Raw genomic sequence first — 21220 nt, 5'->3', positions numbered from 1 at the left:
CCCTTACACTAACGGTTCCACGGCAGGGTCGGCACCTGGGAGAGCTATGAGGCCTCAGGGACCCGCCCCTTCCTTTCCCTCCGTCATCCATCAGCCGTCACACCCCAGGCCCCTCGGTGACAGCTAGGGCAGAGTCCAGGGTTAGGGTGAGGGCTGGAAGCTCCGGGCTGTGCATAGAGGGAGAAGCCAGGAGCCCAGGGCCTTGCCTTGTGCTTTCATGGACTCAAGGACACTCCACCCCTCCCTAAGCCTCAGCTTCACCAGTTGCCAGGAGGAGGCGCTGCACTCTACGTCATCAGCAAAGATCCTTCCAATCCTGTTTACTTGGGCATGACGCCTGGGAGAGGAGGCATCACCAAATATTTTCTAAGATGCACATATTACCTTAATAACCCAAGAAAAATCAATTTTACAACAGAAGTCAATGCGGAAGGAGTCTCCACAGCATTACCTCTGGTTCTCAAGTGGCTGCGTGAATGGCCTCACTCAACTCTGCCAACGGCCTGGCCCACCCACCAGAAGCTGGCCCTGCAGGTCAGCAGCCAAGTCTCCAGCCATGCACTGGTAGTGGACTTGCCTGGTGTGGACAGAGGTACCACAGAAAAGCCGCCAGCCCTTCCCATGGGCAACAAGTTCCGTCCTCCCGGCGAGGCCCCAGGACTCTCAGCTCCCTGTAGCCAGCAAGCCCCATCCTGCCAAGCCCCTGCCTTAACGCTCTGCACCTGACCCACTACGCACCTGCCGCCCAGTCTGACAAGCACGCGGGACACAACGAGGGGCTGAGGCAAGCTGCCCCTGCTGCTGGCACCCAGCCACCCTACCCTCAGATGACACACTCATTTCTATGCACCCTCAGCCGTGCCAAATCCCATAACCTTCATGTTCGGGGCCACAGGGGGAGAGGACACCGTGCCTGCGCAAGCCCTCCATCCCAGGCATGCATTCATATTCCCCGTGCAAAGTTGGGGCTGTAATTACAGCAAGTGATTAAAAGGCCTGAGGTAGCCTGTCTCAGAGGGAGCAGATTAACAGCAGAGCTTGGGAATGCCTGCGCTCACCTCGGAACCACCGGTGCATCTTAAACAGGGCCCGGCGCCCCCACGAGCGGGTGATTAATGGAGGGGATGAGGACGGAGGATGTTTCCCTGGCACCCGTCATCAAACTTTTTTCTCTGGGTGCCTCCCTTGCTGGCCAGGCACAGTGGAGGGGAGGGCAGCCAGGATTTGGGGAGAGCCCAGGTGAGGCCTCCACCACGGGCCTTGCTCTGTCTCCCCCTGGGCCAAAGTGTACCCCCAAGCAGCAGCATCCTAGGGAGAAGGAGAGGAAGATGGAAGCAAAGCCCACAGGGCCGAATGCATCCCAGGAGACAAGAACCTCAGCCGCCTTTGTCCAAATAGAAAACCCGAGGCTGCCCCTAGAACCTCCTCCAGCCCCAGGCAACACTCAGGGCTGTGCTAACAGGCAAAGGCTCTGCCAGGACTGTCGTCATCCAAGCAGGGGTGCCAAGGTCAAGCAGAACACCTGCTTGGCTGGCAGAGGGCTGGCAGGAGCCTCTGCCTGGGGTGTGTCCTCCTGAGGGTCAGGGAAGAAACAGGGAGGGACTCTCCCGGGGCCGGGAGGTGTTTGCAGGGTTGTCATGTCCAGATATCCGGTTAGATGAAACTGTGTGTGTGCAGGCATGTCGGCATATTGTGGGGTGTCATGCAGTATGACATGTTACCTGTGCATTTAGGTTTTAAACTACTCCCTTTTCAGTGCCTAATATGTGTCAGGGGCCGTGGACACAAAGACAGTTTAGGGATGATTGTCCTGCCCATGAGGCTCTTGGTCTTGCAGAGGAGGAGTCAGGGAAATGGGATAATTGTTGGAGGACTCTGTGAGCAAGAGCTACACAGCGAAGGCAAGGGGGATGCAGCAGTTCTGCCCGTGTGGGGTGAGGGCAGCGGCAGGAAGGGCTTAATAGAGGAGGTAATCCTGCAGTGAACCGTGACGTCAGGTGAGAATTTATCTGTCAGGTAACATGAGCCAGATGCATGTCACCATCTAGCATAGCCCCATGGCCAGGGGACATACACCCAGATACATGTTACCATTGGGCACGGTCCCATGGCCAGGTGGTGACACACACCCAGATACATGTTAGCATTGGGCACAGTCCCATGGCCAGAGGACACACACCCAGATACATGTTACCACCGGGCACAGACCCATGGCCAGGGGACACACATCCACATACATGTTACCACCGGACATGGTCCCATGGCCAGGTGACATATACCCAAATACATGTTACCACTGGGCATGGCCCCATGACCAGGTGGCACATACCAGGATGCATGTCATCACCAAATATGGCCCTGTAGCCAACTGGCACCCACTTGAATGCATTCACCATTGGGCACTGCTGTGCCATGACCAGGTGGCACATACCTGGATGCATTCACCATCAGGCACAGCTGCCCTGACCATATCCCATCCTCCTGTGGACCCCCATCCCCACAGTGGGGGCCTTTCCTGGTGAAATGGCACAGCAGGGTGGTGAAACGGCTGCCTTGGAACCAGACTGCTTGAGTGTGAATCACAGCTCAGCCTCTGACCAGCCATGTGGCCTCAGGCAGACTGCATGATCTGTCTGAGCTCCAGTGTCCTCTACTCCACAGTGGGAGCCCCACAAGCTTGCCTACTGGAAAGAACCGTGGGCGATGTCAATGAGGCGGCACAGGCGCTGGGCACTCCACACAGCCTCCCGGGGCCAGCACACAGAGCCATTTCTCCGAGTGTGGTTCCTGGGTCTACGTGGGCCCACGTGCCCTAGTGGGCCTCTGTGGTTGGCCTTCTGGGCCTGCCCCTGCACATCTAGTAGCCAGCTTGCCCCTGCTTCCCCCAGTCTAACCTGGAATTTGGCTAAGGCTGCCAATCAAGATGCCCTGCCCACCATGGGCATGTGACCAGACCTGCCAATCCTTGAGGCACTGTGATTGGTACAGGGGCAGGCACGTGACCTCAGCCAGGCCAATCGGTATCCTTCCCTGGTATTTCTCCTTACCGAAGGTCAATGGAGAGAAGCCCTCCACCCCTCTGGAGCTGCTGGGTGGGGACCATGTGTACCAGACTTGCTCATGACACGCTCCTGCCATCTCCACCCTGCACTGGACAGAGGAAGCCACTGGAAGCAGCAGAAAACGCAGCCAGCACACCTGGGATTCTGCTCACCTCCCAGCATCCACACAGCCAGGTGCCCCCTCACCCATCCTTCCCAACAGCATGCACCTCTGCAGTGAGCTACATTCAGAACATGCACCTGGGAATCCGACACACGGGTACGCACTCGGCAGTCACGCAGACAGGCACTCCCTGGGCCCAGCACTGATCCAAGCAGTGGGCCACTATTGCCTGAGTCCTCTCACACCTGCCAGGCAGCTTCTAGAACCGCCGCGTTCACAGATGAGGCCACGGGTGCGTAGCCTCGCACAGCCAGGTGGCCTGAGTCACGCCTCGTTGTTGTAATCTTGACAAACCACTGCTGTCTCCTGGATCTCAGCAACCACACAGTGATATCCTGTCCTTTTGTGGCGACTTCCCGACAGGCTCTGGGGCCACAGGCTGCCACCACACCCCTACTGTCCCTCAGCAACACCACAGCCACCCCTAGTAACCCTGGCCCTAAGCCACAGCATCTAGCACAAGCCTCTGGGTGGCACCCGCATCCCCCCAGGCTGTGTGGATCCACCAGACCATGGAGCATTTCTATTTGGTTAACGCCACAGCTTGGGAAGGACAAAGATGGCCCAGTGCATATGAAAGTCCTCTGTACACTGTGAAATGGAACCATGCAGAAGCTGTAGCTGGTGTGGAGCTGTTCTCTTGGGACGTGTGGGAGAGCACAGGGAGCTTTCCAGAAAGACTAGACAGGAGGCTGGGGCTCGGCGCCGCCCCATTCCTAGTCCCCACTTCCCTAGAGCCACCACCTCTTTGCTGCCTGGGGTGAGGGAATTCTCCCGACTCTCGAACACACCCCACACCCTCGGGTGTCCTGAGGCAGAAGTTGGCCTCTGCTCCCCAGGCCAGGCTCCCCAGGCCAGGCTCCCACTGCTCCCCAGGCCAGGTCACCTCATAGCTGGGACCCCTGGGGGTGTGCCCAGCCTGCAGCTAGGAGACAGTGCATGGCCCAGGGCCCAGTGATCCAGCCACTCCCCCATTTGACCCCCATGCAGCTCCCCGCCATGTGTCAAGTCACTTGTACCCCAGGTCTCTCCCATCTCCTGTGTTACACTGATCCCTTCCCTGAGACCTGCAGAAGCTCATCGACAGGGTGGCAAGAGAACCGCAATTGGAGAAGAGCCCCCAGCACACAGAGAAAACAAGAAATGCTGGCCGCTGGCCGTGCAGTTCCTTCTCGGAGTCTGCTCTGCTCTTCCCTTGAGGATGTTCTCTCTTCCCTCCTCCGTCGGAAAACCTGTTTGCCTTTCAGTTTCAACCCAAGGCCACCTCCCACATTGTCCCTAAGCACCCACCCTCCTCAAGGAGGTATCTGCCCCTTCTCTGGGTCCCTGCTGTGGCATCCACACGCCGCGTTGGTGTGGTGGGCAGGCATTTGAGCCTCCTGGCTGAGGCTGCACCGCTTCAGAGACCATTGCCACCTTTCACCCCTGCACCAAGCCCCACACGCTGCTAGCACATCACAAGGAGTAAACTGCTGCTGGGTGGATTGGCTACGGGCCTTCTCCAGCAAGGAACATAGTTTATCTTCTTCCTTCCAGAAACCTGGCTTTAATCGAGGCGCTCACCTCCAGGACCGAAGTCAAGGTCTCCTCCACTCCAACAGCCTTGAGTCCAAGGCTCTGTGTGCCCACAGCCAAGAACATTTCACCAGGCCAACAGAGAGAGAGGGGAGAGTCAGAGAGAGAGAGCAGAGAGTCGGGGAGAGAGAGGCAGAGAGAGCGCACACAGCCCTGGCCGGGAGCATCAGCTGCTGCTGTATCAGTCTGCATTCTCCGGGCATGACAAACGTTCAACACAACAAATGAAGAAAAATGAACTATTTCCATTGCCTAAAATACTCCCATCCCCACGGGGCTTAAGATAAAAAGTAAGAAGGGACAGGCATTGAATTGAAGAGAACGCAGGTGGCATGAGCTCTATGAAATGCCCATGTGTGGCCACGCTCCCCTCCCTGGGCACCCCTGCCCTTCCACCAGCATGCTCAGGCCTGCCCCCTGCCCTGGAGAACCAGGATACCCAGCTCCTGGGCAGAGAGACACAGGCTGTCACCCCATGTAGGATTAAATGAGGCTGACTCAAAAGAGCTGCTTCATAAATATTCACGCCCAGCCCAGAGGGGCTCCAGGCCTTAGAAAGAACCAGAGCTCTGTTCACACCCCGAGGTCAGAGTTCATCCCCAGAGGAGGTCCCGGGACCCTCATTCCTCTAATTACTCCTAAGAGCCTGGCCCAGCTGGTAGAGATGGGATGAGTCTCAGGTAACTCGAATGAGAAGCTAGGAGGACCCGCGAGATGGAGCCACAGACTTGGGGCCTCCCCAGGTGTGCTCTCCAAAAGCACGCTGGAGCAACACACTGTGCACGGACGGATGGACGGACACAACGTGCTGCATCCATGCGCTGCAATGATACCCGCCCCAGGAAGAGAGGAAGCTCTGACACATGCTGCAATATGGGCAGACCTCGAAAACATGACGCCGAGACAAGCCAGACACAAAAGGTCGCATGTCGTACAATCCACCGATAAGAGGGCCTGCGGGGAGTCCCACTCGTAGACACAGAAGGTAGAATGGGGGTTGCTGGGCTGGGGATGGGAAGGGGCAGTCAGTGTTTTATGGGCACAGAGCTTCAGCTGGGGAAGATGAGAACATTCTGGAGGTGGATGGTGACGATCGCACAGCAATGTGAAGGTGCCGAATGCCACTGGTTGAACTGTGCACTAAAAATGTTTCACACGGTTAATGTTACGTCACGTGTATTTTATCATCGTAAGAAAAAGGAGGGCCGGGCCCTGTGGCTCACGTCTATAATCCCAGCACTTTGGGACTCTGAGGCAGGTGGATTACTTGAGGTCAGGAGTTTAAGACCAGACTGACCAATATGGTAAAACCCTGCTTCTGCTAAAAATAAAAAAAATTAGCCAGGTGTGGTGGAAGGTGCCTGTAATCCCAGCTACCTGGGAGGCTGAGACAGGAGAATCACTTGAACCCAGGGGGTGGAGGTTGCAGGGAGCCGAGATCACGCCACTGCACTCCAGCCTGGACTACAGAGTGAGACTCTGTCTCAAAAAACAAAAACAAAAGAAAAGAAGAAAATGATGGAGGGAGGCAGGAATGGAAGAGTGCTGAACTTTCGAAGCGGGAGTGGGGTGCAGGGGCCCCCATTCCTGCTGGCTGAGCTCTTACTTAGTGCTTCAATTACTCAGCAGGGAGAGAGATTGTCAGGACAACTCAAAAACTCCAAGGTGCAGTGAAAACCCCACCCAGCCCACCACTGGCCTCTCATCCACGGCTTCAAAGAGGGAAGGCCGGGGAAAAACCCCACGGTCATTAAATAGATTGTGCTGGGGGAAAGTTATCATTTTGGTAACATGGACAGAAAATCAGGAAATTTCCAGTTCTGAGACACATGATCCCCAGCCTTCCTTCCCTCTGGCAATTTCAGGAGCTGCCTGGCCTGTTCCTGACTCAACAGCAAAGCCCCCGGCAGATCCCTCACCTTCTTGAAAGCTGCTGGCCCGAGGTCTGACCCGGTATTGATCCTGCAAGTGCAGACAGGAGGCAGCCGGAGAAACCCAACGAGACTCCCATAATTACACGGAGATAAGACTATCAGGTGTAATTAAACAGTATCCACAGGCAGACCACTTGGCTGCATCCTCCGTCTCTCCCCTCCCTCCTCCTTCTTTTCCCCAGGACTGCAAAATAAATTATCCTGTGAAGTCAGCAGAGGCTGAGCTATGGAAACAATTAAACAGAAATTAAATCTCATTCATTTATACTCTGAGCACAAGTGGATAATGTAGGTTTTTTTCTCTCTCTCCTCTTTTCGCCTTGGTGTTAGAGAGGACTATTATGGGAAATTAATCATGAGACATGGCAGTGAAAGTGATCTATCACTCTTGCCAGTGCACAGACCGACTAGACACGATCTATGATAGCAGCTACACATGTGAGGTGACGCTGTTTGGGAGAAGGGGGCAGGCAGGGATGGGGGGCACCTGACGGAAGCCCATGTGATGGTCTGGCCGGGGCCCCAAGTCCTCCGGGTCGGAGGGTGCTGGAAAGAGCCTTGTACGTGAGTTTCCCCGGGCTTATTCAGGTGTCTCCGAAGCCTGGCTCATACCCTCGTGGGGAAAACACCGTAATCCCCGAACACTGGAGGTGCTGGGGCCTGGAGGCTGTGGGGAAGCCTGCTGGATTTTTCTCCTGCCACTGGAAGGGCAGGCTTGGCGGAACAGCCCCTGGGAGGAGGGCCTGCAAGAACAAGCCAGGCCTCAGGCTCCCCGTCCAAAACCGGGGGTGAGGCCCCCTGCCCTGCCTCCCCTGACAGAAGCAGCACGGTGCGGAGTAGGGGGCAAATGAGCAAATCCACAGGAAGGCATTGAAGAAGGAAAGCCGCAGAGTGGTGTCTAGCTCCGGGCCGAGCGAGCCTCACTCCAGCTTTCCCGCTTTCAAGAGAAACAATTTGGAAAATGGTTTTCCCGTCGTAGGGAGGGTGGAGATGGCATAAATAGAACATTTCCTCCAAATGAAGGGAGGGCCGAGGCGGCCGCGGCCAGGAACAGCCAGAAGGAGAAAGCCAGCCATCACAGGAGACGTGTCTTCAGGATGCCGTAACCGGGAAGCACCAAGAGAAGCCCAGGGCTGGCAGGTCCCCCCAAGACCTGGGGATACCGGGCCCCCAAAACAAATGCTCTGGAGGTAAACCAAGGAGCTGGGGTGCTGGGGAAGCCTGAGCTTTGAACTCGGCATAAAAACCGGAAGAAACAAAGGTCAGTTTCTATTCTGCTGCTCTCCTGAAGGGCGGGCAGCCCTCTCAGCAGATGGGGCCGTCCCTGGGAGCCCGCACACCCCACGCCCCCACCCCCAGGGCTCACGCACCCCACAGAGTCCTCCTGCCATGCTCTCAAGGAAGCAGAACAAGAGACCTGCCAGTGATGGCAAGCAAAGGTGTGTCCCGCAAATCCTAAGCCCTCTGGCCCTGAAATGGCCCCAGCTTTGCAGCCCACCCAGCTCAGAGGTGGGCCCGAGCTAGCCAGGACCAGTGTGGGTACGGGGAAGAGAACCCCTCAAGAGGGAAAGGGCCACAGCCCTGCTTCCCTGCTAAGAGGAGACGGCCTCCCTGCCGGTCCCCTCCCCTTTACCTGTCCTGTCCACGCTGTCCAGATCATAGCATCTATCATCACTGTCAAGAATTAGTCTTGCCTGGAAGGTTTGGCCCTCGGCCCTGGCTCCTGGAAGGTCACCCCTAAGCCCTTGGAGTACTCTGACTGAAAGAGCATCCCTGTTTACCTCGGGCCACGCCATGTCAGCTTGACCCCTGGAGTGGCTGGAGACTGAGGTCAGTACCTGGGTGGTCAGTCACGTCTCGATGACTGAGACCCGGTAAAACTCTGGACACCAGGGCTGGGGTGAGCGTCCCCGGCTGGCAACACCCACATGTGCCGTCCCGTATCGTTGCTGCGGGAGGAGCAGCAGAGCTCCAGGCTGGTTCCCCGGGACCCTGCCCTGCCTCTGCGCTGCTCCCCATGGCTGGTTTTCATCTGCATCCGTTCACTGGAATAAGTTGTCACCTTGAGGATGGTGGCTGTGCCGAGTTCTGAGTCATTCTAGCAACCCTGAGCCTCAGTGGTCCACAAAGCACATTGAAAGTCACCAAGCCAGGTCTCCCCTGTGCAATCGAGGGCACCAAGGCCCAGGCTTGAGTGAATTGCCCAAGTCACGCAGCTCCCTGGGCGACGGGGCCGGGACCAGTGCCTCTCCCAGCTTGCCCCTACCTCCTCTCCTGTGGAGTGGGGCTCGCCGGGCAGTATCAGCTGGTGGCAGTGTGACATCGCCCCAGGCAGGCCAAGCAGGTGACCAGACAGCAGGGCAGGAGACAGCAGGGGTGGGACACAGGCTGCTCCCCGTCAGCCAGAGACTGGGGACGTGCAGGGCAGCTGCCAACCTTCATCTCCGGGGACAGCAGTGAGGACTAGAAGAAGCATGTCAGGCCAAGGCAGGGAGCAGCCTGGAGCCGCAGCCGGGCGAGCTGCCCTCCTGTGTGCACGTGCCAAGGTCCAGGGGTCAGGTGCCAGGAACACAGAATGTGCATTAAAACCCCAGCCCGGGCCGGGCGCGGTGGCTCAAGCCTGTAATCCCAGCACTTTGGGAGGCCGAGACGGGCGGATCACGAGGTCAGGAGATCGAGACCATCCTGGCTAACACGGTGAAACCCCATCTCTACTAAAAATACAAAAACCAGCCGGGCGAGGTGGCGGGCGCCTGTAGTCCCAGCTACTCGGGAGGCTGAGGCAGGAGAATGGTGTAAATCCGGGAGGCGGAGCTTGCAGTGAGCTGAGATCTGGCCACTGCACTCCAGCCCGGGCGACAGAGCGAGACTCCGTCTCAAAAAAAAAAAAAAAAAAAAAAACCCAGCCCGTACTCCCACAGCCAGACGCACATGTTCCCACACCGCCTGCCCCCTGCCACCAGCCCACCAGCCGCCTCCCTCTGCCTGGTCCAACACACAGGGCCAGAGGCCTAGAAGTGGTTAACGTCCTCGGCCGCCTGAGCCTGGCACCTCGGCCTGGGGGCAGACGGCGCCACGCCGCAAAAAGGCCAGCACCTGCCACGGGGCTTAGGCTGGCGGAGCACAAGGGTGGGGTTGGTGTTTGGCTCCCCTCCAGGGCTGTAGGGAAAGAGTGCCTCGGGCCCACCCAGCTGGCCGGGTGCCACGCACAGCCTCCCCCAGCAGACACACTCGCACACAGCTTCCAGACCGGCTTCTATCTGAAGTCGCCCCATGTTGCAAGAGGTCCCCACCAGATCCAGCTACACGAGTTACAGGCCTCAGAGCAAAATGCAACTGGGAGGCCCTTGTTTGAATCTCACAATGGTGACGGCAGAGCACGGAGCCAAGCACAAGCCCTCCTGAGCAGGGAGCACACGGGTGAAGCCAGCCTGGCCGTGCAGCCAGAGCCACTCCTGGCTGTCTGGGAGGGGCCTGCAGACACGCAGAGAGGGTGGGGGGCATGAGAGATGCAGCTTGTTCCCCTTATACCAGGTAAAGCCAGGGACCTGCTGCTCAGTGACCACAGCAATGCACCAGTACATACAGACACGCAGACACACATGGATACACACTAACGCTCACACACACACAGACACACACAGACACACTCATGCTCACACACAGATACACATCAGTGACCACAGCAATGCACCAGTACATACAGGCATGCAGACACACACGGATACACACTCACGCTCAGACACACACTCACAGATACACACACACACACACAGCTACACACACATGCTCACACACAGACACACACACTCATGCTCAGATGAACACACAGACACTCATACATTCACACCCTCACATACACTCACACACAGACTCACACACACTCACACTCAGACACACAGACTCACACACACTCACACTCAGACACACACTCACACTCAGACACACAGACTCACACACACTCACACTCAGACACACAGACTCACACACACTCACACTCAGACACACAGACTCACACACACACTCAGACACTCAGACTCACACACACTCACACTCAGACACTCAGACTCACACTCAGACACTCAGACTCACACACACTCACACTCAGACACTCAGACTCACACACACTCACACTCAGACACACACCCTCACACACACTCACACTCAGGCACACACCCTCACACACACTCACACTCAGGCACACACCCTCACACACACTCACACTCAGACACAGATACAAACACACTCGGGCACACCCTCACATACACACTCACACTCAGACACAGATACAAACACACTCGGGCACACCCTCACATACACACCCACACTCAGACACAGATACAAACACACTCGGGCACACCCTCACATACACACTCACACTCAGACACAGATACAAACACACTCGGGCACACCCTCACATACACACTCACACTCAGACACAGATACAAACACACTCGGGCACACCCTCACATACACACTCACACTCAGACACAGATACAAACACACTCGGGCACACCCTCACATACACACTCACACTCAGACACAGATACAAACACACTCGGGCACACCCTCACATACACACTCACACTCAGACACAGATACAAACACACTCGGGCACACCCTCACATACACACTCACACTCAGACACAGACTCACATACACTCACACTCAGACACACAGACTCACACACACTCACACTCAGACACAGATACAAACACACTCGGGCACACCCTCACACACACTCACACTCAGACACAGATACAAACACACTCGGGCACACCCTCACACACACTCACACTCAGACACACAGACTCACATACACTCACACTCAGACACACAGACTCACACACACACTCAGACACAGATACAAACACACTCAGGCACACCCTCACACACACTCACACTCAGACACAGATACAAACACACTGAGGCACACCCTCACACACCCTCACACACACTCACACTCAGACACAGATACAAACACACTCAGGCACACCCTCACATACACACTCACACTCAGACACACAGACTCACATACACTCACACTCAGACACAGATACAAACACACTCAGGCACACCCTCACACACACTCACACTCAGACACACAGACTCACATACACTCACACTCAGACACAGATACAAACACACTCAGGCACACCCTCACACACACACTCAGACACAGATACAAACACACTCAGGCACACCCTCACACACACACTCACAGATACACACTCACACTCAGACACACAGACTCACATACACTCACACTCAGACACACAGACTCACATACACTCACACTCACACAGACTCACATACACGCACACTCATACATTCACACCCTCACATACACTCACACTCAGACACAGATACAAACACACTCAGGCACACCCTCACATACACACTCACACACACAGACTCACATACACTCTCATACACACAGACACACAAACACATACACACAGATACATTCACACACACTCATACACACAGACACATAGATACATTGACAGACACACATTCACACAGACACACGCACAGATATACTCCACACAGACACACACATTCACACACAGACACATGTCTAGACACACACACACTCATATACACTCACAGATACATTCATACATAGATGTATGCACTCACAGACACACTCATGCTCAGACACACACAGAGACACACATACATTCACAGGCACACACACACATATACATTCACAGATACATAGGCACACACACAGAAAAGTGTGGACACACAAAAACACACAGTCACACATGCCCATATATATATTCTTAAGGCACTTTTTTGCTAAATAAATTTTATCTCAGGTCATTCAAGTCCTAGATAAGTGTGTAGCCTAACTAATATCCATTGCCAGTGAAGTGGACATGGGAGTTTTTCAGTGAAGTCAGTGGCTCAGGACTCGGGGCCAGAGTGAGTGGCAAAGGAGGGTCCTGCTGCTGCTCCCACCGCCGGCGACAGGTTGACCTCCACCTGACGGAATCTGGGACCGGTGCAGGTCACACTGGACGGGAGGCCCTGGAAAAACTGGGGCCGCTGGAAATGCTCCTAAAATGTGTGGTTGCCTCTAATGCTGAAAAACTGTTTTCATGGCACTGTGTGACCCCCTGAACAGCTCCCCACTCTCTAAGTCTCCACCTTTGAGGAACTGTTCTCTGGTGCTGTTTTTCTGGAATGTTCCCCGCCATTATTTTTCTAGAAATTGCTCTAACCCAGAGGCCCTGTGTCATGCTGTCTTCCTAAAGGCAGCCCTGAGCCTCAAGTCCACCAGTCTCTAGAGATTCTCTCCCTCCTCAGAAACCATCCTCAGGAGCTAGAGGCCCCCAAACTTCACGTCCAGACACAAACTCTCCTGCTGGCACCAAGGCTGGAGCCCTGAGGGGCCATCCCCACCGCGCACCACCCCTGAGCTAACTTTTACCCAACTATTTTCAGGGTACACTTGGGTGTCTTGAGAGATCCTTGGTTGTATTAAGACAGTATCATCTCTAAAGTCCTCTCACCTGATACACACACCACCTCTCCCCACTGAGAGGATACGAGATTCGCCTCAGGAATGTCAGATTCCATCCAAAGTAAAGAAGAGAGCCGGGCATGGTGGCTCATGCCTGTAATCCCAGCACTTTGGGAGGCCAAAGCGGGCAGATCACCTGAGGTCAGGAGTTCAAAACCAGCCTGGCCAACATGGTAAAACCCTGTCTCTACTAAAAATACAAAAATTAGCTGGGCGTGGTGGCAGGTGCCTGTAATCCCAGCTACTCGGGAGGCTGATGCAGGAGAATCGCTTGAACCTGGGAGGTGGAGGCTGCAGTGAGCCTAGATGGCGCCATTGCACTCCAGCCTGGGTGACAGAGCAAGACTCTGTCTCGGAAAAAAAAAAAAAAAAAAAAATTCAAGGAAGCTCTGACTCAGGCTACAACAGGGACCGACTTTGAGGACATTATGCTGAGTGAAATCAACCAGGCAGAGAAGGACAGATCCCATAGATTCCATGAGTATGAGGTTCCCAGAATAGCCAAATCCATAGGGACAGAGGGAAAAATGGAGGTTATCAGGGGCTAGAGGGGTTGGAACAATGTGGAGTTGTTTCTGGGGGACAGACTTTCTGTCTAGGAGGAGGGAAAAGCTCTGGAGATGGGTGGTGGTGACAGCCGCACCACAATGCGAACGCTCTTTATACCCCTGGCTTCTAAATGGTTACGACGTCAAATTTTATGTGATGTATATTTTATCGCAATCTAAAAAGCAAAGTTTAAATGTCTCAAGTATGGAACTGAACTGGCCTAAATGTCACCAGTCACCACCAAACCCCACCGTGTTTCAAGTGTTCAGAGGGCGGAGAAGGGGCTGGAGGGAGGAGGGGTCCTTCTGTGCTCTCAGACACATCCCCAAAATGTTGACACGAAAGTTTCCGTGACTCTTCTCACATTCCTCATGGTGAAGAGACCCAAGTCCTCAGTGGCGACTCTCTCTGCATTTTGAGTTCTGCTGTCCCTGGTGAGCCAACCAAAGACAGGATGTGATCAAGGGCCTCATCGGTTCGTGGACAGAGAGTTACTGAGGCTGGTGGAGCTTCAGGTGAACACGCACCTGCCAGGATTCTGGTGAGGGATATGGCGAGCCGCCTGTCCTCAGGACTCACAACCCCGTGGGGTAGAAGGAGACGGGTAAACACAAATTAAACACAAGGTGATAAAACGCAAAACTAATAAAAGACAAACCTTCTAAACTAGTCAGCAAATTTTCAGTGGTCCTCGATTTCAGAAGGTAGACAAGAGTTTAGCATCCTGATACCTTAACCCCCACAGCCTTCTATACCCCATATCTCACTCTCCCCGGCCACCTCGGCAGCACTGGAAAATGGGGCCAGCCTTTCACAGCCTTGAGTGGAGGTTTGGGTTTCTGTCCTGCCTTCATGACCCCCTTGTCGCTCTTCCCTTCTGGCCCTCAGTTTCCCCATCATGAAAACCAGGGAGTTGGGTTAAATGCTCCCTAAGATCCCTTTGAAGTCCCCCGTTCTATGATTGAGGACCATTGAGTTTTCCTCCTGAGAGAGGATTCCAGGATCACAGAGTTCTAAAAATAAAATAATCCTGCTCCCCATTTGGATAAAACAATGAGTCTGGCAGAAGGGTACTGCAGACACAAATGTTTGGGCAGGCTTACCAACACACGGTAGACATGCTGCAGGTTCAGAGCCATTTCCCTGGAACCAATATTTACAAACACTCTGTCTCAGCGTCAAAGCAGGCAAACAGCTTCACAGGAGTTTAATGGAGACCTCTCCTCCCCCGGCTTAATGGAGGCAGCCCGCTCTCTCCTCGGCAACCTCCCGATGGTTTTAAAGAGGAAAAACACCCACAACAAAACACACCTTCACTCTCACGGTGGGCATTTAGGCCAGCTCTGGGATTTCACTGCCAGATGACTACCTTGAATCTGTGGCACCATCCCCCTCCTAGGATGCCAACCTCAGGTTGTGAAAGCTCTTTCCTCCCTCCACCAACAACTTGCAGAACGGGGGGTTAGATCCTGCTGCCCCTGGCCGGGCTGGGAGCATGGAGCAAGCATGGGCACTGGGGGTTAGATCCTGCTGCCCCCAGCCATGCTGGGAGCGCGGAGCAGGCACGGGCACTGCATCTTCCAGCACATAGCTCTGTCCTGCAGCAGGTGTAAAGGGAGCCCTAGTTTGCATAGCTTCTCGGGCGTGGCGTCATGGGTGGGTTCAAGCCGAATGCATATGCCTCTGCCCCCACAGCAGGTGTAAAGGGAGCCCCAGTTTGCATAGTGCCTCAAACACAGCATCATGGGTGGGTTCAAGCTGAATCTCCCCAATCCCTGTTTGGTTCTGTCCCACCGACTGCTTAAGATCTCCATTATTCCATAATTGGCTAACAAGGATTCTTGCATATTATTCACTGTCAGACAGCAACACCCTGCCATGTTCCTCAAAGCATATTGCCCTCAAGGGCTCTGGCATAGAAAGAGCCCAACAATGCCTCCCAACCTTTCGGGGAGCCCTGTAACCAGAGTTTGGCGCTGTTGACATTTGGGGTGGGACCATTCCTTCCTAGTTGTGGGGCCATCCTGTGCATTGTGAGGTGTGGAGCAGCGTCCCTGGGCCCCTCCCACTGGACACCAGGAGCACCCCACCTCCAAATGAGAAAATGGAAGATGTCTCCAGACATTGCCAAATGTCCCCCAGGGGCAACATCACCCCCAAGTTGACAACGTTGCCATAAACCAAAGCACCACAGGCACACTGGGGGCAAGAATCACCATCCTCCTAAAAAAGAGTGAGCCAGAGGCCAGGGCCTCCTGTACTCATTACATGGAGTCACCAAGTTACAGGTGAGTTTGCCGAGAAGTGAGAAAGACTGGTCTTCAATGCCCTGGAAATGCTTCCCAGTCTTCCTGGAGGGGCCAGCTGCCAATACCAGCTGGATTTCTGTAACACTGCACTCTCTCTCATCCCCATTCTAGAATTATCTGCACCTCTGTAAAGTGTCTATAATCACATACATGTAATCAGATCGAAGTTGTCAGGCTTGCCAGGAGCTCAGTGTCTAAAGGAACATTGCCGAAATTCTTTGGGAAGTATATTATAATTCTAATCACCATCATCTATTTTTCTAAGCTTGGATTTTTGTAGAGGAAAGTTGTTTCCTTGTTTGAGTATATATTCTATGAGTACATTTTAATTCAAAAGGGATCAAAACTTATTTTTTCTTTAGAATTTCAATCCGTCTCTTGTGATAACTGGAAAAATGCTGGAATCCCCCACCTAGGATGGGAATCGCTGACCTACAGCCTGGGAGGAAAGCCCAAGAAAAGTGGCTGGATTCAGTAGGATGAGCTGGCTGCGGAGACGAGCCACCGCCACCCCTGACGCCCATTGGCTCTGCTGCAGCTCAAAAGTTCACCTCTAGGCTGCTTCCAGGTTGGGGCACACCAGGGGCACTGACACCATCCAGCCACAGTGCAGGGGACTGAGCCAGGAAAGGAAATCCATGCAGCCAGCACTCAGCCATCTTACCTGGAGGCGACGCCAGCACTGCCAGTCACAATCCCTCAGGGAGAGCTAGCAAGTCGTGTGGCCCCACTTACGAGCAATGCGGGCAGCACCATGAGGGGAGTGTGACTCTCAGGTGGTCACCCACAGAGGCTCGGCCAGAGCAGCCATGAACCCTGCCTGGAGGGGCCATGCAGAGGCAGCCGCCGGTGCTCGGGATGAAGCCAGCCTCATCTACGAAACGGGACCATGTATTCAGCCAAGTGGCTTCCTTCCCAAAAGAGAACCCAGGATGATCATCATGCATTTTGTCACCTATCACACAATCCTAAATCCCAGGGAATTTCTGCAAGGCTCTCTCTCGCCCACTGACAAAGAGTGAGGTCAGGACAGTGGCCTGAATGCCCAGAGTGGTCCCCGGACCCACTCCTGGGCCAGGTCGTGAGATAGGAAGCATCCTGATCAGTAGCAAGGGGTCAGAGCAGAGGACGGTGGGGTTGGCAAAGGGATAAACCACAAAGGTAGTAGGGGAGGGCACCGCCGCCCTAGACAGACCAAGTCCTGGTGGCTGGATGGGAAACGGACATGAGCACTCAGTTCCGCTGCCCTGGCACATGGAGTTTGAAGGGTCATGGCATGGCACGGACGAACCAGGCAGGCCTCATTCTATGCAGAGGGTTTTGTACAGACAGTGATTCACCTTGCACCTTCCCCTCATACCCACTTTGGGTGAGGGAACTGAGTGTATGAGAGGTTTTGGAACAAAACCATCGTGTGACACCAGGTCAGCCCCCTCCTGCTCTTAGCTCTATAGCCAGCCAGGCTGGGGGGGCTACAAGGTAACCAGACACAGACGGACCCTACGGCTGGAAGACTCACAAGTCACTTCCCAGCTCCATCACCAGTGACCAATCCCCCAGGTGAGGCATCTACCTCTACCCCCACCCTGGGCAGCCTCAGCTCCACCTCTGTCCTCCTGGCTGGATCCTGTCTTCCCTTCCCGCCACTCTGAGCTACTCATGCCTCTAGGCACAGAAGTACCTCCCTGTCACCCGCCCAGACAAAGGAGGATCTTTTAGCTCCACTTGGTGTCCGGTCTGCACCTGGGGACGCAGAGCACGCCCGCCACCTCTTCCCTTCCAGGAGCTTCAGTTCAGCTGGCTGGAAGCTAAGCCCTTCCTTTTCTTTCTTTTCTCTCATTTCTTTCTCCAATTGCCCTTCTAGGAGAGAGAAGAAAAGCCAGGTCTTTTTGGAAATGCCCATCCTGCCATTGCATATAGAAGATCCACTATCGTTGAAATCTCAACACTAAAAAAGAACCTGGGGGAGCGCGGTTCCGCAGCTGTGCCTGGTACTTCTGCACTCAGCTACTCGATGGGCTTTGTACCCTCTCCTGGCCAACTCCCTTCCCCACCAGCTTTGTCTCTCCCGTGTCTATTTTAGTGGCTGATCAGTGTGCCTCTGTTTCCCAACCCAGGGCTTACGCATGTGCATTTCTATACATTATTCCCTCCACGGAGGCTTCTGAGCCATGAAAATGGCTCCTTATGCAAATCAAGGGCTCCTCCATCTGCTTCCGATATCCCCCACTTCCCCTTCATAACCTGTTTGAGGGGATGCGGTACAGGCAGCAGATGATGCAACTTTATTTTTGTAAACCCAGTTGGTCCTGGAGTGCTGGCAGCCACAATAATAGGAGAGTATGCCTGTTGCTGCCTCTCAGTGAGAAACCAGCCAGGAGGGGCTCCTGGGGCAAAAGGGAAAGAGCGGCTCAGGGTCTCAGCAGAGAGGCCGACGGAGTCCTTGCCCTCTCCGCTCCTTATTTCTGCTGAATCAGGGCTTGCTGTGGATTGAACTGCACCCCCTACCAAAAAAAAAAAAAATGTCGAAGCCCTAACCTCTGAGTACCTCTGAGGAGGATCTTAGTCGAACCTCTGAGTACCTCTGAGGAGGATCTTAGTTGGATACCAGGTCTTTGCAGATGTAATTAAGATGGAAGTTAAGATAAGGACATTTTGGAGTAGGGTGGGCCCTACATCCAGTACGACTGGTGTCGTCCCAAGGAGAGGAGGGGACGCAGAGACACCTGCAGGGGAGAAGGCCGTGTGAAGACGGAGGCAGAGGCTGGAGCGGAACAGCCACAGTCATGGAGCACTGCGGGCTGCTGGGAGCCACCAAAGCCAGGAATAGGGGAGGGAGGACTCTCTCCTAGAGGTTTCAGAGGGAGCATGGCCTCGCCGACACCCTCCCCTCGCAGGCGATGACCGCCGGCAGCCCCTCCCATCTCACAGATGTCTGTCTTCACTCTACTGCCCCTCAGTTCCTGCCTTCAGGGCCTCAGGGTAGGCGCTCAAAACATATTTGGCAGAACGAAGGCAGAGTGTTAAGTAACTGTCCCCAGATAACAGCACAGCCGCAGGGAGAGGTGGGGACACGGAAACACACACCCTTGTGAATGGATGTTATCTCTTGTGAGATCTCATTTAATACCCGAAGGATACTTACATTCCACAACACCCAAAGGACGCTTCCATTCCAGCCCGAAGCTGCTTTCCCTGGTGAAGGGTACACAGGATTCCACGCACTTTTGCAACTTTCTGTGTGTCTATAGTTATTTCAAAACAAAAGGTTGGGAGATGGGGATGCATCTTCTTTTTGTTTTGACAAGAGGCTGCAAAGCCCAGCAAAGGTTGACCCATGCCCCCACTGCACCACCTGACCCTGAAAGCCCAGAAGACAGGGTGTGACTTCCCAGGAAGGAAAGCATTTAGGGAGAACTGTCACTTCTAGTCCTGTGTTTTCAAATCTCCATGGAACCAGTTTCATGGCTCACAGCAGACAGAGGGAGACTGGGGTGCAGGAGGGGGATGGTGCGAAGAAGCAGCTGGCTAAAGTGGGGGTGGGGCGGCTGGCCAGCAGCATGGCACCCCGAGAGGGAGGTGGTTGATCCTGCAGTGAGGAGGCACCAGGGGCCCTGCCTGGGCCCGGGCCCCAAGAGGGAGGAGGATGCTTGTGTGAGGTCAAGGGGTAGAGAACACACATCTATGGCGGAGGGAGAACTGGTACCACTAGCCCTGGGGACACCATGGAGGTGACGCTGAGGTCTGGGCGTACTCCCAGTTGGAGGAGCCAAAGCAGAGAAAGGAGGGAGAGTGAGGAAGGAAGGGTCGAGGGCACTACTCATCCTGTCCCCATCCCCTGAGGCTTTAGAAGAGAGGCTGGCAAACTCCAGCAAGGGCCAAACCCGGCTCCCCACCTGTGCTTGTGAACAACATGTCGCTGGGACCCAGCACGTTCCCTCACATTCATCCCTGGCTGCCTTCCTGCTGCATGGCACAGCCACGTGCTCTGAGGGGCTGAGACCGTCTGGCCTGCCAGGCCTGGAATATTACAACCTGACCCTTGACAGAAGAAGTTCGCCAACCCCTGCTCCGAATCATCTCCGCCACGGAGGAGACGCCGTGAACTTCCACAAAGCCTGGACGGAAGGGGCTTTCTAATGAGATGAGGCGGCATCGAGGGCAGCCCACAGAGAGGAGGAATCAGCAAAGTGAGCTCTCTTCAATCTCACCCCGGAGAAAACCTCCAGCCGCACACCACGGAGAGAGTGGATTTTGTGGGGGCGAAGCTGGAGCGAGGCACCTGCTCTGTTATCAATTTCAAGTTGTATTTTCAAAGCAAGGATGTTGCCATGGAGTGGCAGAATTGTCCTGATCACCCTGGCCCTCAGCACTCTGCGAATAAATCCCCCACGCATGGCACCATCCACCAACAGAGCGTTCTTGCCCAAACCTGCCCAAGAGTATGAAATGCGTAAGGCCCAGAGCCGCACCTCCTCCGCCTTTGTGCCGCAGCCCTGGGCCCAGCGACAGCTCACCTGGGGCCAACTGATGGTAATTTACTTTGAGGCTGTGATGGAATATCCATCCACAAAATTCAGCACCAAGAGGCAGCCCAGCCCTGCAAGCCAGAACGCAGAGACCAGAGGGGAGGATGGCCGCCCCAGCAGTTCCCTTGATCAGTGCCAGCCTGTGTAGGTCTTGGAGCTTCAAAGACGAATGAGACTCTGCCCCGGCCCTCGGGTGCCCGCAGTAGGGCTGCAGAAACCATGAAGAAGCCCAGACGAGACCATCACCACAGTGTGATATTCTGGGGAAGTGCCCACGTGCCGCAGGACCACAGAGGACGGAGCCTCCGGGAGCTTCCAGAGCAGCTCCTCCAAGGCTGTCTATACTGGGAAAAGGGGTCTGTTTGCAGCAGTGTATTCTCAGTAACTCATGTTGTAAATATTCCAGGCCTGGCGGGTTAGACAGTCTTGGCCAGTCAGAGCCACGTGGCTGTGCTGTGCGGCAGGAAGGCTGCTGTGGATGAACGTGGTGGAGTGGTATTGTGGGCTGGTGGCATTCTTGGCCCTCTGCCCTAAGGTCACGGGGGCTTTGCCCCCCAGTCCGGGGCT

At 54.8% G+C, this 21220-nt stretch overlaps 1 protein-coding gene across 3 annotated transcripts in view; it reads right to left on the bottom strand.

Annotated features, from left to right (window-relative positions):
* The window catches only part of RBFOX3 (RNA binding fox-1 homolog 3), a 524150-nt gene that overhangs the window by 420438 nt on the left and 82492 nt on the right, over positions 1-21220 (bottom strand). The window contains exon 1 of one of the 3 annotated variants that reach the window (XM_010381944.2): positions 4789-4983. The exons of the other annotated variants lie outside the window; for them this stretch is intronic. The gene's annotated coding sequence lies outside the window, so the exon portion shown is untranslated. Of the gene's footprint in view, positions 1-4788; positions 4984-21220 lie in introns of those variants that run through there. 3 annotated transcript variants of the gene reach the window in all.

This window comes from Rhinopithecus roxellana, chromosome 19, assembly GCF_007565055.1.
Source record: "Rhinopithecus roxellana isolate Shanxi Qingling chromosome 19, ASM756505v1, whole genome shotgun sequence".
NCBI lineage: Eukaryota > Metazoa > Chordata > Mammalia > Primates > Cercopithecidae > Rhinopithecus > Rhinopithecus roxellana.
The sequence above is the reverse complement of the archived record's forward strand: the minus strand, read 5'-3'. Positions and strand labels throughout refer to the sequence as shown.